General features: G+C 34.9%; 1 protein-coding gene and 2 pseudogenes across 9 annotated transcripts in view; 1 reads left to right on the forward strand and 2 right to left on the reverse strand.

The window, feature by feature from the left end:
* The window catches only part of CASK (calcium/calmodulin dependent serine protein kinase), a 365,515-nt gene that overhangs the window by 301,495 nt on the left and 46,718 nt on the right, over positions 1–17,302 (reverse strand). The window lies entirely within an intron of this gene.
* LOC118608033 lies at positions 7,361–7,478 on the forward strand (annotated as a pseudogene).
* Positions 13,419–13,537, reverse strand: LOC118608008 (annotated as a pseudogene).

The raw sequence follows: 17,302 nt of genomic DNA on the forward strand, positions 1-17,302 counted from the left end.
AAGGAGAAAAAGATTTTTGTAACAGATAAAAGGAAAGAGGGTACATAAGGAAGAAGGAGATGAACAAGAAAACATATGAAGGACTGTAATATAAACACATCCCAAAGTAAGAACTATGACTTGTTTGTATATGTTTAGGCCTTTTTAGCTAGATAAATATAGAATTTACACAAATACTGAAACATGTTAAAAAACCTCTATTGATATTTTATCCCATTCATTACCTCATTTTGCCCAACGGAAAAAGACCAAAAATACAAAGAACAAATGAAAGAGATTAATAAAGCACTCTTGCCCTCAGGAAACGCCCAATCTAATAGATTGTTGTTGGTATATATACATAATTTTAGTATAATATTAAGGAACAAAGTATTGAAATTGTATAATACTAAGAGTTTATTATCTGTGGATAGGAAGGTGGTCAGAGAAAACATCTATGATAGGGACACCTAAGAGGGCTTGGAAAAATAAAGAGTTTTTCAGGCCAACAAAGGAAAGGGGAGGATTCCAGAAATAATTGGTAGCATGTGCAACAGCCTAGAGCCAAGTAAAAACACGGTGTATGCTAAATACTCTAAGCTATTTAGTACTGGTATGAAAAATTAAGGATGAGAAGTAGCTGAAAAAGGAGAAGAGGGGCCAGAAATCACTATGACAGAAGTGTGTAGGAGGGTTGAAAAGTGGGTGGGGGCCAGTTAGAAAGTTATTACATTAGTCCAAACAAGAGATCTTAACCAATACAGTAGAGGCAACTGATACTTAAAAATATATTGACAAGACAAAAGAATAAATGATTAGCTACAGGGTGGTTGAGGGTGAGTTTAAAGAATGACTTACAGATTTATAGAGTGCAATTAGATAGGAAGGGGTCAACAAGTAGATGATAAAGACTTATATGCCAAGTGTGCTGCTAGGAACTTTATATATATTCTCTCATTATTTATCATAATTTATCACTACTTATCATAATAGCTAATATACTATTATCCCCCATTTTAGAGATTAGGAAACTGAGGCTAAGATCAGTTACTTACAGCAAAACAATATTGAAAGGTGGAGTCAAGACCGGAGCCCAGACATATTAAACTCTAAAACCCAAATTCTCAGTTTTTGGATTCCCTAGGAAGCATGAATGAACAGGAGGTAACTGAAGCTATTGATGTGACTGAGTACTTAGGAGTACAGACCAAATAGGACAAAAGACAGAGCCCCAGAAAACATGAACATACCCTCCAATCCAGCCAGGAAAAAAAAAGTACTAAAGACAAGCTCTTAGAGCATAGCATCTTGCAGAAATACAGACATGAAGACCAAGTGATAAACTGGGTCTTAGACATGAACAAAGAGGTTTCTCCCCATTCCTTCCAAGGCTGGCACAAGAGAAGTGTAATTTTCACTTTTAAATTAAGAGCTGCACAATCACATTTTTATTTTCTAAATGTGGAACTATATATCAGAAATTTGCCCAATGAAAATATTTAGTAGAGAAACAACTTTTTAGAAACTCACTCTTGACCTTTTCTACTAGTATTAATGAACTTATTTATACTAGTACTAACATTATTATAATTGTCAAATTCTGTGTGCATAATCTAGTTTTATAATCTGAAACTAATAATTATGGAAGTCTGATAGTATGAAATGACATTGTAAATTATATTTATAAAATGAATATGTTCTATTAATGTCACTAACAGATTGCTTTCCAAATGCTACGGTATCCTATAATAGTATTGTTGCCTGCCAATAATTATAACCCTGCATCTAAGAGAGAAACAGGGAATTAATATTTGAACTCAAAAGTTTCTGTCTTCATTAACGGATTTTTTTCAATGATACTTCTGTAAAGTACTGTTAATCCCTTTCCATTCGGAATCATGTTTTATGGCTCTCTATAAAAAATTAGACCTATTTCCAAATTAAATAAAATTAAATTATCTAATTAAATAAGTTAGTGAAAGAAATTGCAAAGTAGCATACCCCCTCTTCTAGTATTCACTTTAGTTGTATCAGGATTATGCAAATTTTATATAGCAGATCAGAAACAAAAATGTAATTAGCTAACACTCTAAATCAGTTTCCAAAATTGATTATCTTGTGGAGTCCATAAAGGATTAAGTTTCTTTGTCAAGGAAATTGAGGAAACACCATATAAAATACCTACCCCTCACCCGCCTCCACCCCATATTCACATTGCACATTAGCAGCCAAGTTTTGCAGTTAGGAAATAAGCATCTCTTTCTACTATACTCCACTCCCATCACCCATGTAGCACCTATTAATCATTAGTGTTCCTTGAATAACACTTAGAACAAGATGATCTATATTGTAATATTAATAATAATAAATTATAAAGTTGTGATGATTATGAATCATTCAGATTTCAAATAACTTTTTCTGAAACAAATATTCTCCCCCCATACATGGCATATAAATTTTGTTTAAATTTTTACAGAGATGGGGGTAATTCAATTGTTTGCTTAGTGAAGAATGGAAAAGATTTAACTATGCGATTCAAATGTCTATTCATTAATATTCCCCGAAGTAATTTACTTTTTACAATTGTTAATATAAGCATATTTAGCAGACAGTAATGCGACCCCTGGTCTTTTAACAAACAAACAAAAAAAACAGATAACCAAAAGGCAAAGCATACAAAGGAAATAAGTATTTACACCCGATTACCCAGCTCAGTGCAGGGCAGCAGAAAATATGTTTTGAATCATAATTATAGTAATCAGTTTCTAGGTCTAAAGATGTAAAGTAGATGATCTGGAAAATAATTAGTTTAGTGGAAAAAAATGAGAAAATAAGAATATAAAATAAATGAATATAACTGTTTAGGCAAGATAGTAAAATTGAATATTCAAACGGTTGGAGAATTTTTTGTATTAGGTAAGAAACTGAAGTCCTTATATGTTACAGAGTATGCAAGTTAGTAATGCTCATTTTTAACCTGTTTCCCAAGGATGAATTAAACTTTCAGTGCTCATGTAAGGACTTCCTTTTAAACAATAACGAACACACACAAATGTGATATGTGTGTGTGTGTGTATCACAAATGTGATACATATCACATATATATATATATATCAAACATATACCTATTTGAAAATGTGTTCATATATATATATATATATATGATATATACTTGATATAAACACATTTTCATTATCCATTCACTCATCAATGGACATTTAGGTTGTTTCCACAGTGTAGCTGTTGTGAATAATGCTGCAATGAACATGGGAGTGAAGAATCTCTTCCAGAAAACTGATTTGATTTTCTTTGGATATATATCCAGAAGAATTGCTGAATCGTTTGGCAGTTTTCTTTTTAATATTTTGAGGAACTTCCATACTGCTTTCCATAATGGCTGTGCCATTTTATATTCTCACCAAGAGTAAACGAAGGTTCCCTTTTCTCAGGACAAGAAGAGAAAGGGCCATCATATACCTCAATACATTTGAAACTGAACTCCTGATCTCCCCTCTCCCTATCTCAGTTGAAGATCAACTCCTTATTTCCTTCCATTTGCTTAGCCAATAATTTTGGTGCCATAGATCCCTTTCTTTCACATTTCAATTTCAATTCATTAGGAAATGCTCTTTACTTTGCTGAAATCTTCTTTCCATTTGTTTCAAGAAAATTTGTAACCAAATGTTGAAGCAATTTTATGACAGCTGAATTAAAATTCTCAAGAGATAATTGCAATATCTGATTCAATTTGGTATTTGTTTCAGTTGAGTGCCTTCTCTCAGAGTTCAAATTGTAGTCTTCCTGGTGCTTGGTATGATGAGTGCTTTTCAACTAGATTCTGGATATTTTAGTCATTGTTAGGAAACTCGATCACAGGCTCTTCTATTTTAGCAGGCACTTGCCCTGTTTAGGTTTAGTGTGTTAAGTTCTAGACTACTTTTGTGGGCTTTAGTTCCAATGGCAGTTTACTTTTCTGAGTACTTACAATGCTATTTTGTTGGTCTGCTTAATTCTTCTGGTGCTGCTGGGGGCTCCCAGTTAATCCCTGCAGATGCCATCTGCAGGGATGAGAGGTGCTTCCTGGGGACACTTGTTGTCCCTGGGAAACTCTGAGAGAGAGGAGGTCAGAAGTTACAGGGCCCAGGTCTCATTCTATCATGGTGTGGAGCACAGGGAGACCCATTGCTGATGGTGCTGCTGCCATTCACATCATCACCACTGCCTACAGATCAGACCACCCATTAGGGCTGGTTGTGGAGTGGAGGCTTGTATGGCCTGGCCTTTACTCTTGTTACTGCTGTTGGGAGACTGGACAACTGGGGCCTGAGTTGTGGCATGGGGGCTAAAATAGTCAGGACTTTGCTGCTGCTGGCAGATCAAACCACGCACCAGAACCCTGGTTGTGTAGCAGGGGCTGGGATGCCCAGGGACTTTGCTGCTTCTGCTGGGGCTGTGGGCAGATCAGACTGCCTACTGGGCTCCAGGTAGTTGAGCCTGACTAGGTCTCAGGCTTTTGTTCACCCAGTAAACTCACCATATTGTCATTACTCAAGTGCTGAGGTTCCTAGCCTTCTTTCCATTTTCAGAATCCTTTTTTTTTTTTGCTTTCAGTTGAATAACATCCAGGGCATTTAGTTGTATTTATAGGGGAGGGGCAGGGAAAAGTGAGTCTACACCACCTTGTCTTAGAAGTGAAGTCTGTGCATTTTCAACCTCTTTCATTCTACTTAGCATTAGGAATCTTTTCTATTCAAAATTAGGGGACAAGCAATTGTTCTTTAATGTCCAATGTATCCAGTTAAAAATAGTCATTAAACTCATTAGATCCATAATATATCCATGAATCCTGGCTCAGAATTTTAGGGTCTCAAACAGGTAGTTGATGTTTCTCAACCTTCTGGGGTTTGAAGAATACCGAACTAGCCAAAGTATACTAGAATAGGGGTGCCTTTCTGTTGTCCCAGATGCATGTATGCACACATGCACATGCACACAAACACACACACTCAGTCACTCTGACAGCCTTCCTATTTGGGAAACAGTGTTTTAAATAACAGTCTCATTATTTGGTCTTACATATTACAGAAAGTGAGGAAAGTTAGAAATTATAGTAACCTACAAAAATAAGGTTATGCATAACTAAAATGCAAATTTTTAAATTAAAAATCATTGGGGTGACATTGATTAAAAACTCAAATAAGTTTTAAGTGTATCATTCAATAGTAAATCGTATACATATTGCATTGTGTGTTCACCATCCAGAGTCAGATTTCCTGCCGTCATCAAATATTTGACCCCTTTTACCATTATATACCTCCCCCTCCCCACTTCCCTCTGGTAACCACTAATCCACTGTCCATGTCCATGAGTGATATCATGTGGTTTTCAACTTTTTCTATCTGACTTATTTTGCTTAGGATGATTATCTCAAGATCCATCCATGTTGTCGCGAATGGCAGTATTTAACCCTTTCTTATGGCTGAGTAATATTCCATTGTATATATGTACTACAGCTTCTTTATCCAATCATCTATGGTAGGACACTTCAGTTGTTTCCATGTGCTGGCCACCGTGAATAATGCTACTATGAACATTGGGGTGCATATATCTTTTTGGATAGATGTTTTCAAGTTTTTTGGGTAAATAACCAGAAGAGGGATTACTGGATCATATGGTAATTCTATTCTTAGTTTTTTGAGGAAATTCTTTCCTGTTTTCCATAGTGGCTGTACCAATTTGCAGTTCCACCAGTAGTGTATGAGGTTTCCTTTTCCCCCACATCCTTTCCAGTACTTGTGAAAATCTCCTTTTAACAAAGGATCTATTTCTTGTATCTCTCTAACATGTAGAACTATGCCTGACATTATGCTACTGAAGACTAAAAAAATGCTTTCTGGATGGACAAATGGACAGATAAATCCACTTTAAGATATAGAAACATGGGTTTCATCTTAAAGACACATTATATTTCAATTATTCTATATTATAGCTCTTGAATAGCTTTTACAGCTCTTTAATTTCTTAGAGGAGATTTTACATATCTAATAGTAATAAAAATTTTAATTTGTCATTGTCAATTACTAAAAGGCGAACAAAAGTTATAAAAATCATATAACATGCTAATTAATTTTTGAATATTTCTTTTAAAATAAATTCTTTTGTTTTGTTGCACTTCTGAGTATTTATCCAAAGAAAACCAAAACAATAATTCATAAAGATCTATGCACTCAAATATTCATGGCAGCACAATTTACAATAGTGAAGATATGGAAGCAACCTAAATGCCCATCAACAGATGACTGGATAAAGAAATTATTATTCATACATACAATAGAATATTACTGAACCATTAAAAAAATGAAATCCTACCATTTGCAACGACATGGATGAACCTAGAGGTTATTATGCTGAGAGAAATAAGTCAGAGAAAGATAAATACCATATGATTTCACTTATTTGTGGAATCTAAGGAACAAAAGAACAAACTAATCAACAACAGATTCACAAATATAGTGGACAATCTGGTGATGGACGGGGGAGGGTGTGGGGCTGGGAGAATGGGGTGAAGGGTTAAAGAAGTACAAATTAATAGTTAATAGCTGTTCATGGGGATGGGGAGCATGGCAGAGGGAATGCGATTAGCATTAATATGTTGGCTAGGTGGAGGGCCAGGGCAGCGAGGGAGCAATTGGGAGGATCATTTTATGAACTATATAGATGTCTAACCAATGTACTGAATACTTGAAACTAATTTAATAATTTTTTTTTAAAAAAGCCAACTAAAGACAAATACAAACTGAAAGTCTGAGTCATGTCAGGCCCACACTAAACAAATTTCTAAAGGATACTTCAGGCAGGAAGAAAACTACCCCAGATAAAACATCAGAGATGCGGCAAAGAGTGGAGATGAAAGTAAGACATAAATATGGGGGTAAATCTATATAAATACTGAATGTGTAAAACAACAACAATAATGATGTCTTGTGGGTTTACAAAGAGAGAGAATTAAGATGTATGATAAATATTAACATATAAACCAAGAAGAGATAAAGTTAAAATGTACTAAGATCTTTACCCTGGCTGAGATTAAGAGTAATGAAACTTAATATGACACTTTGTAAGTACATAATAACATGATGTTTTTTTAATTGTAACCACTAAAGAACTGAAACAGTTTCTAAAGTCCAAAGTAATTGGGGGAGGGAATGGAGTGATAAAAAACAACCGCACAAGAGAGAAAATAAAAAATAAAATAGAAAAGGTAGGACAAATGTAGAACATAAGAGATTTAAACTCAAATATATTACTGCTATATGCTGGGAGTATGAAAAAATAAACACACAATAAACAAAAATCAGTAAGCAAATTAAAAGTGTGTTTAGTCCACGGCCATGACATCCTGAACATGCCGATCTCGTCTGATCTCGGAAGCTAAGCAGGGTCGAGCCTGGTTAGTACTTAGATGAGAGACTACCTAGGAAGACCACGTGCTGTAGGCATAAAAAAAAAAGTGTATTGAAAGGGGATGAGTCTACAGCAAAAAAGAATGTCAAGGAATTGGAAATACTCAGTTGTGTTTGGGACAGGTTTTAGTATTAATAGGGTAGTCAGGGTAGGCCTCCAAGCAAAACTCCTTCCTTCTCTATAGTTGACCTAAAGGCACATACCTCCAGCCACAGCTCTGGGGCTACCATTGTGGGGACCATTATTATTTTCAATGTATTATATTCCTCCCATGCTTGTTACCCCTCCACTTCCTAGAGGGCTTCTGAGTTATTTCATCCTGGATTTGCCCTGATGATCACAAGAACAGCAGCCCTACTATTTATACCTATTACTTGCCAAGCATTTTACTAGGTGCTTCACAAAAGGTCTCAAGCAATTTTCTTAATAGCTCTAGAAGAAAGACACTATTATTCCCATTTTACAGATAAGAGCATTAACTTTAAAATCTTATTCAGTTGCCCACAGTTAATATATTGCAGAGCTAGAATTTTAAAGTAAAATCTGCCTGGCTGTTAAGTTCTGTGGGCTTTCCACTATCCATGCTGTACCTTGTGCCGACCATTATTGCCAAGAATAAGGAAAAGTAGATTTAGAAGGTAAAAACTCAGCAAATGATCAGTAGGTGCCATTAGATACATTAAAGACCCTTAATAAGCCTTTGACTGACTGAGGAGATTTTTGTGATCAAGGACCAGCTAAAGAATAATGCTCAGAGAACTGGGTTAACAGGCTAGAGTGGGAAGTCAGTGTAGTCGCTTTCAACAGGTATGTTTCCTGTCACCTTTTTGGACTTCCTTTTGCCTTGCTTTGGCATATAATGTTTCTTTTCCTTCTTCTTGTCATCCTGAGTATGTCCAAGAAATCTTAGTTTTTCTTAGTCTGTAGGTAATATTCTGTGTTTTCTTGTCTCATTCCCATTCTCTCAGTTGAAATGTTTTGATTCTGCTTCTTATAGTGTATGCTGGCTGATTTTTCCCAAACAACAAAAATTTAAAGTCTAGGAAACAGGAAAGTTGAATTAACTTCCCCAGCCGCAATGGTTTTGAAGTTCTTATACAATGCTTAATTCTGTCAAGTCAGCCATGCTACACTCAAAGAAAAGAGATCTCCCTGTCGCCATACCAGGAGTACCCTGAAAACCCGCAATCAGACCTGAATCAAGTCTTTTTGTTTTGGGAGAAGAAATGATACTGGAAGAGGGGGCATGCTAATTGTTAGAAAAAAAATAAGAATGACACCTATGGGCTATATTAGGTTACTGTTGCATAACAAATTATCACATATTTAGCAGTCTAAAACAATAGCCATTCATGATTATCAGTTTCTGTAGGTCAGGAGTCCAAATAGTTTAGCTAAGTTCTCTGCTTAGGGTCTCACAGGCTGATATTAAGGTGTGAGAAGCTTATATCTAGAGGCTCCAGCTTGTTGGCAGACTTCAGTTCCTATGGCTGTAGGACTAAAGGTCCATTTCCTTGCTGGCCATTAGCCAGGCTCAGAGCTCCTAGAGACCACCTGCATTCCTTTCCAGGCAACCTCTTCGTTTTTTAAGCTATCGATGGAGAATTTCTCTTGCAGCAGCATTCTCTCTTTCTCTCAATCCAAATCTCTTTCTTTAGGCTATCTCATTTAAATTAGCCTTCTTCACTTAAATTTATTTTACAAAATTATACCACTTCCATTAACAGTATGGAAAACAGTATCACTTTACCATAAATAGATGGTGGCCATAAAAATAAATAGAACGAAAACAATAGTGCTATAAAATTCTAGGAAGGTATTGTTGCCTTCCTTCTAAATGCTGTGAACTTTAGGACTACTCTCACTTAGGAAAAAGAGGCTATGCTGGTTATTAATGTTATATTAAAACCAAACATATTTTATAAAAGTTATTAGAGTAATCAGAAAGACTGAAAGAAGACTATAGAGAATTCTTTCTGTTTATTATTATTTACTTAAGATTTGCTAGGGTACCTACCACCTAAAATAAAGCTTACCAAAATACCTGTCTCACACTTTAGGAAATACTATTTTAAGCCCTGGTTAGAAATTTGGACTGAAAGAGAAGTGGTATAGGGTTCCCCTAAAGGATTTTAAATACCTTATGGTAGTAAAGACTAAACAAACAAAAAAGACCATAATTGGATTGAACCTAAAAAGAGTGTGGTTAATGAATTGCCCTGAATTCAGATACATATACATTCCTTGGAGCTTCCAAAGGCACAATGACCCTCATACATCTATCCCTACATTGCTGCCACTTCTATTCTCCTTGAAAGCAATATTATTCTATCTTGCTCAGACTGCATTCCTTTATGAATTCTTAAAAAAGAAATTATACTGTACCTAATATACCTGGCAACGATATCATTTAGATCAGGACTCAGCTAACTACAGGGCACAAGACAAATCCAGGCTGCCACCTGTTTCAGTGAATACAGTTTTATTGAAATATAGCCACATGCATTTCTTTACATAGTATCTACTTCTTTGCTACGACAGCAGAGCTGAGTGGTTGTGACAGAAACCAAATGGCCTTGAAAAGACTAAAATATTTACTCTATGGCACTTTACAGAAATAGGTTGCCTACTCCTCACTTAAGATGTTTCCAAGTGTTGATCTCAATCATATAACATGTTCATGTTTCAGATTATGTTAAATTATTACGTTTCTTACCTCTTCGATTCTGTTATAGGTAAATCCGGCATGTCAATTCTACTTAAAATAAGGAATTGTACTTGTTGAAGAAGTAATACTGCATTCCCAGGATTATTAGAGTCTAGATCTCAAGGAATATCACTACCTATGCTCCTCTGGCTTTTCTTAACTATTTTATTCACCTCATCACCAAGAGATTATTCTAAATAGTAAGTCAGAACACCTTTTATGATACTGATCTTTTAAAATAAAACTTTACTTTTCACAATAGTTTTGGATTTTCAAAAAAATTACAAAGATAATACATAGAGTTCCCGTATCTCTTGTCTGCAGTTCCCCTATCATTAACATCTTCCATTGGAATGGTACTTTTGTTACAGTTAGTGAATCAATACTGATATATCAGCATTAACTAAAGTCCATACTTTATTCAGATTTCCTTAGTTTTTAATCTAAATGTTCTTTTTTCTGTTCCAGGATTGCACATAACATTTAGTCAGATCTTCTTAGACTCCTCTTGGCTGTGACATTTTCTTAAACTTAACTTGTTTTTGATGACCTTGGCAGTTTTGAGGAATACTGTTCAAGTGATTTGCAGAATTTTCTTGAATGAAATTTCTCTGATGGTTTCCCCATGATTATACTGGAGTTATGTGTTTTGGGGAGGAAGACCACAGAGGTAAAGTGTCACTTTATCACATCATAACAAAGGTATGTACTGTCACCATGACTTATCACTGTTGTTGACGACCTTGGTTACGTGGTTGACACAGTTTTGTCAGGTTTCTCCGATAAAGTTATTTTTTCCCTCCCTTTTCAGACTGTAGTCTTTGGAAGGAAGTTGCTCTGTTCAGTCCACATGTACTGTATTTCTTAGTTATTAGACTTTAATAAATGACTTATTTTAATAAGTGACTTACTTGAATCAACATTCATGTAAAAGTAAAAATAAAAAACAGCTAAAATTTTCTACTTGCCACACAAACTGTATTTAAATATTTGGATGAAATTAACACCATAAGGGTCTTTAATTTTCTTCATTCATAATACTCTGGCAATTCTTATAAAGATTCATTGTTTTTTTTTTTTTGAAGGCATGTCATAGAGTGAAGAAATCTTATAATTTCCCAATTAAATAAGTCAAAAATCTCCACAAGTAAGTACTCCTTAGGCAAAAGACCTAACAAAATGTGACTGATTCTAGAATATTTTTTGTCTACCACTTTTATCCCATGTAGTACAAAGTAAATAAGCCAACACCATCTCACAACCCAATGATACTACCCTCTCTACGAACTGTAAAATGAAAACAGATAAGTTTTTGTGAAGAAAACGACTAAGAATTCTTGGTTGAGTTATGTTGTCCTTTGTTGGTACCCTTTCTTAGGGCTATGGTAATTGAGCCAGAACACGATAATATTAACATCAGTAGCTCCCAATTCCCCTAGCAGCTAAGACCTGGCTGCTAAAGTACAATCATTACTAAAATGAACTTAATAAGTGGAAGAAATTTTTGCTAATCCTTTTCAGGTTGGTTCTGGGCTGAAATGAGGCATTCCAGATCCCCTCTCCTAACTCAGCGCTGGCCAGTGTCCCACTCTTCCTCTGTGCTGGCTATCACTAATCACCGACACAAGCAATCTTAAAGGATGTCCCTTAAAGAGACTCCAGAAAGAAAGCCCTTAGTAGCAGGCAGCTGCTCTAGGAGCAACTCGAAGAGGACTCTGTTAGCCAGTTACTTCCCCACTGTCAAGAGATGGGCATTTGCAGGCAAACCAAAGTGGAGATTGGATCCACAGGACTCAGGGCAGGGGCAGATTTGCTGACAAAGACAAATGTTACTCAATAGCTGAGAAAGTTCAAATCCACTCCATGGGACCCACCTAGAACTAATCCTGTAGAAGATATCTAACACATTAGCTGAGGTCATGGGTTCACTCACTATTTCTTCCCATGTCCTCATATGATCAAATATTTCATAGTTGAAGATTAAAATAAGTGAAAAGCTTACAGAAAAAATGCTATTGTCAGAGGCGATGACAAAGAAAAGGATCGAAATGATGCCATTTGAACACTATCCAAATTATAAAATTTCAGAAGAATTCTTTATCCAAAATATTTAGTCGTTCTGGTACTAAATTTTAGCAAAAAGAAGAAATAAATATTTTTGACCTTGACCCAAGTCTGACCTCACTCAATGAACAGTCTTAGAAGAAAATGCAAAGCTGATGCTGACCTTGCTTTCTTCATTGGGAAAAAATGAGAATCCAATTATGTTGCCTAGAATGACATTTATACTGCTTAACATTAATTGCTCCAAACAAAAAGCTTGTACTGAAGTAAAAGGTGAAAAATGCATACCAAGAACCAAGACTTTTAAAATAGTACATCTGGTGTGCAAGTCATTGTAGGGCTGCAGGCAATTAGGGTTTCTTCAAACATCTTTGACAGAGCCAGCTATAATAGAGGAGAATAAATGAGTTCCATGTACAGTCCTATTTTTATTTTGGTTGTAACATTATTAGTAAATAACACTGAAAGCACTGAACAACAAAGAGTTTATCAGTTGAAAAAATTATGGTCTACAATTCTTTCTGGAAAACACATCAAAAAAGCCATTACCCTTCCATTTGTAGAAAAATTCTGGTACTTCCATCGTACACAAATGCAGTTACTGTTCTTAATGAGATTTTTTTTTTACTTCCATATAACAGACTGGATTTTTGAGCTTGTTTTATACCTCTGATTTACCACAAATATTTAGCTAATACGTAATGCAAACAATCCGAAGTACTATACACATCTGCTGCTTTCATTTCTTGAACACATAAAATGGATCTCAATACCAGCTAAGAAAATCACATTAGGCTAAAAATGTACTGCGGATAATATAGTATTGATCAAGACTAATAATTCTTTTTGAAAGAGATAACTCAGTTGAAACCTTAACTCTAGTGGGTAAAATGTATTATAGTGATCAGAAAATAAAGATGGTTGTGGTGATAAGTGGAACTAGCAAAGTCTACTACTTCAACTATTGCTCAAGACATTCTCAACCTTGCCATAATGTTGCTTTTCAGAGAACAGAGACAAGCAGGAATGTTAACAAATGCTTATTGTTTTAGATTAGTACTTGATTCAAATACACAATGCTTACTGGTTTCCGATCTTTGCTGTTGTTTTTTTTTTTTATGTTTTAGGCGAGGCAACCCTTGGTTAACCTCAAAGATTGCAAGGACCTTGTCAGTTTACAATCCCTTATTTTTTTTATTTTTTACACCTACAGCACCTGGTCTTCCTAGGTGGTCTCCCATCCAAGTACTAACCAGGCTTAACCAAGCTTAGCTTCAGAGATCAGACGGGATTGGGCTTATTCAGGGTGGCATGGCCATAGTGGTTTCCAATCTTAATAAAACATTAAATAAACTGTCAACCACAGTGTGTAATGTTAAAGCTATTACAGCAAATCTGTTTTTATTGCTATACCTAAAATCTTGGGAGAGATTTTTACACTAAACCAGGAAGTCACTGCTAAGCAAGAGAATAGTTTCGGTAACATGTTCTTTAAAAAATGAAATTCTGTACTTAATCTTTGTCTAGAGTAGAACTGATCAGAAACAATGCATATATGAAAATCATCATACTACTCCTTTTTGGTTTTTCAGTGAGTCTTCTTTACGGCCTAACAAAACATTATATCCTTATTCTGTTGGCATTTCCTTTCTTCAGAATTCAGCTTCTATAGAGCATTTGCAAAACCATTTTAGCCTTCTTCCTTCTTCCTCCTTATATGGAACATCTTGATTAACTCCCAGCCTCAGCCATGCTACTTTCCTCATCATCAGAAATATAATTATGTTGACACTTTCAATCCAAGCCATTTAAAAGCCACAATCTACCTCTACTCATGCTCTTTGATTCCTGAGTTATTAAAATGTTTTTGAAGTAGTGTTAACGACAATATCAAGGTAGGGGGGACGTTGGTGGAGAGGAATGCCAAGGAATCAAGAATGCATGTGAAATGAAGTATAATAATCAGGAAGGCATAATAGTGCTTTCTTTTAAAAAACTATATTGGTTAATATATTAGTGTAGAATGATAAAGAAAAAATTATATTACAGTTCCAGTACAAAAGAAAACTTACAATGGTAGAACCATAGAGCCATAATCAATAAAAAATTTTAAAGCCTGGTTTTAGGATTTACACAGAAAACAATTAATCCCAATAAAAATACTTTCAGGAAAATCAATATGAAAACAAAAAATACAAAAGTTTTAACTGTATAGTACAGAAACATGATCACGGAATTAAATTGCCTTAGTGGAACCATTTGGGCTAAGAAATACTTTCTCAACAAAAAATTCATTAATATTGGTTTAATTCTGATGAAAATATTTATATTTACATCCAAGTAGTCAAAAGATTCCATAGGTCAAAAGTCCTGTACTTATCAAAGAAGCATAAAAGAAATATCCATTCACATGTCACATTTACCATAGTCTTCCAACAGGACCAACAATAAGAACAATAAAATTATTAGTAACGGGTACTGTATTAGGATTATAAGCATATATTCAAATATATTATTAGTTTATTATTAGTATTTTAGGTATTAACACAGTCATTTTTCTAAGATTTTCTAGTATTATTAACCAATTCTTTTAACTACTCTAAAAGATAGGCAGTGTCTTTATTCCCATTTTACAGATGAGGAAACTGAGGTACAGAGAGGTTAAATAACTTGGCCATAGCCCCAGAGCTAGTAAGTGGTTCAATTAGAATTCAAATCCTAAGTTTCCAGATCTAGAGCCCATGACTTTCTTAATTACTATGTTATCTCTGCCTTGTACCTGTATCAAACAAATGCCCAAGGTCCCCTATTGAATTTATCCAATCTTTATCCTCTTTATAGAAGCAAAAACTTACCTGTTGTACCTATCAGGAAATTTTGCAGACTTTGGTTGCCTTGTGTGTTTTGTTTATATTCTGTAGCACTTGCCTTTTAACTAGTATATAGTAAATATTCACTTATATGAGAAAAAACCACTGTATTTTGTAGAAAGCATTTCTCATATTCAAAGTTTAGTTTAAAAATAATTTCAGACTTACAAAACTTAACACTGTATATAGACTTAAATTTCCGTTCTGCTGAATGATTATGCTATTAAGTGACACTAAAAACATCTTGTTCTTAATTGGTTAGAAGGTGATGCAGAACTAGAATATCAAAAATATTTCTTCTGGAGTAACTAGCAGCAACAATTCTATCAAGTACCTTGTAGGCAAATAAACTAGCAGAGACAGAGTCACACTCTCAGACATTTGATGCTACAGTAGGAGTCAAGATAATATGGGTGTCCAGTCCTGGCTTTGCAATTGATGGATTATATATTTTTGAGGCACAGTCACTCTATGTCTGTTTCCTCATTTTTAATAGAGGGTGTTTAGAAGTGGATAAGTACTTCCATTCTGTCAAGCTCTAAATTCTAACATCAGAAAAAAACATAAAGCATTGGAGATTTCCTCATAGGTTTTTCTATTGACACCATCCCTCTATGTTTCATTGACTACCACCGGACAATCATCTTCTCTGACTGAAGATTGTAATGTGTGTGTTCTAGTTCTAAATTCATTAGAACTAAATTTATTAGTTCCAATTCTCTGGGGCTTCCCTCAAATAGGAGAATTTGACTGATCCTTGATCTTTCTTTGTAGGGACAAGTCACTTCATTTACCCAAAGACTGCAGTTTAACAGTAAGAAGCAAAAGGGAGAATACTCATGAGACACAGCATTTCCAGAGTGGGCGAAAGGTTTATTGCTGATAGAAGTTACCATATTCTAGCCCCATTGCTAAACAGATATTATGAATAAGGGCAAAACCTATGGTGGTAACTTGAGACCACAAGAAAGACCAAAGCCTAGAAGGAGAGGGTCTGTTAATAAATATTAGACATAACTCCATGCCTTTTTTTGCATGAAATACTCATTAAACCTCAAAAAGATGCTGTGGCTGTGGACTACCTGTGCCTAACAAAGGCAGTTATCCAATAAGGTACTTGATGACTTCAATTCTGATCAATCAGATAAAACTATTACATGTACCAAAGGATTTAGTTAATCCAAATCTAAAATACTAGGCTCTTAAGAAATCATTTCACCATTCTATATCATGAGTTTCTCTTCCTTCCCACAATATTTAGGTAGGGTAATGATACTTTTGTTATTTAGCACAAAGATGTCCTAGTGTAAAATACTGTGACATACAACCAACTTCAGCTTCACTCACCACAAAGTTTACTTACATCTTAGACATGGTTGGTGGTACAACATTGTGAACATAATTAAAACCACTAAATTATACACCTGAAATGGTGAAAATGACAAATTTCATGTTATACACATTTTACCACAATTTTTAAATAATAATAAAAATGGGAAAGAACAAAAAATATGTCTCAGAATGTATTTTCATTAGGCATGAGTATATGTTTATAAAAATTATTATGTTTTTAAGTAAATACATTATGATGCTTGAGTTTTAAAGGACCAACTTTTTAATTAAAAGCACTAGCCAACATCAATCACATAATTACAAAAATCTCCTAGGAATAAGAAAGCAAATGCCTACAGATACAGGTAGATTTAACTTACACATATTATACTTCTGAAAACTTAGTTATATGTGAGTTACATATTAATGAATCTGAGGAAAAAACTAATAAAACTCAGCTTGAAAAGGTGATTTCTCTACAGTGGATGGATGGAGAAATATATATATAAAATTTCTTCTGCAAAGGAAGCAAATGCCCAATAAATACCTAAAATTCAGCTTCTGTACATGGTCTTGGTAAAGTGAGGCTCATCTAGAAAAAAAAAGTCAGATGTAGAGATGACTCCAAATGCCACTTACTTAAGCCAGTCCCTCATTTTATAGATGAAGGCTTTAGGTCTGCAAAAGGCAAAAGACAACCACCATCTCACAGACACTTTAAAGCACACTCTCATAGACACATGGACATATGGACACATGAGGTACTAGTAACAGAGCTAGGACCTGAACTCTGGAACTCAAAGTGCAACAGTCTTCATTCACGTCATGCTGTTCTCCATTTCTTTTCCTTCTCAACAATCATCATGGCTCCAGAATACCAAATACA

Source organism: Rousettus aegyptiacus, unplaced genomic scaffold (assembly GCF_014176215.1).
Source record: "Rousettus aegyptiacus isolate mRouAeg1 unplaced genomic scaffold, mRouAeg1.p scaffold_m13_p_9, whole genome shotgun sequence".
NCBI lineage: Eukaryota > Metazoa > Chordata > Mammalia > Chiroptera > Pteropodidae > Rousettus > Rousettus aegyptiacus.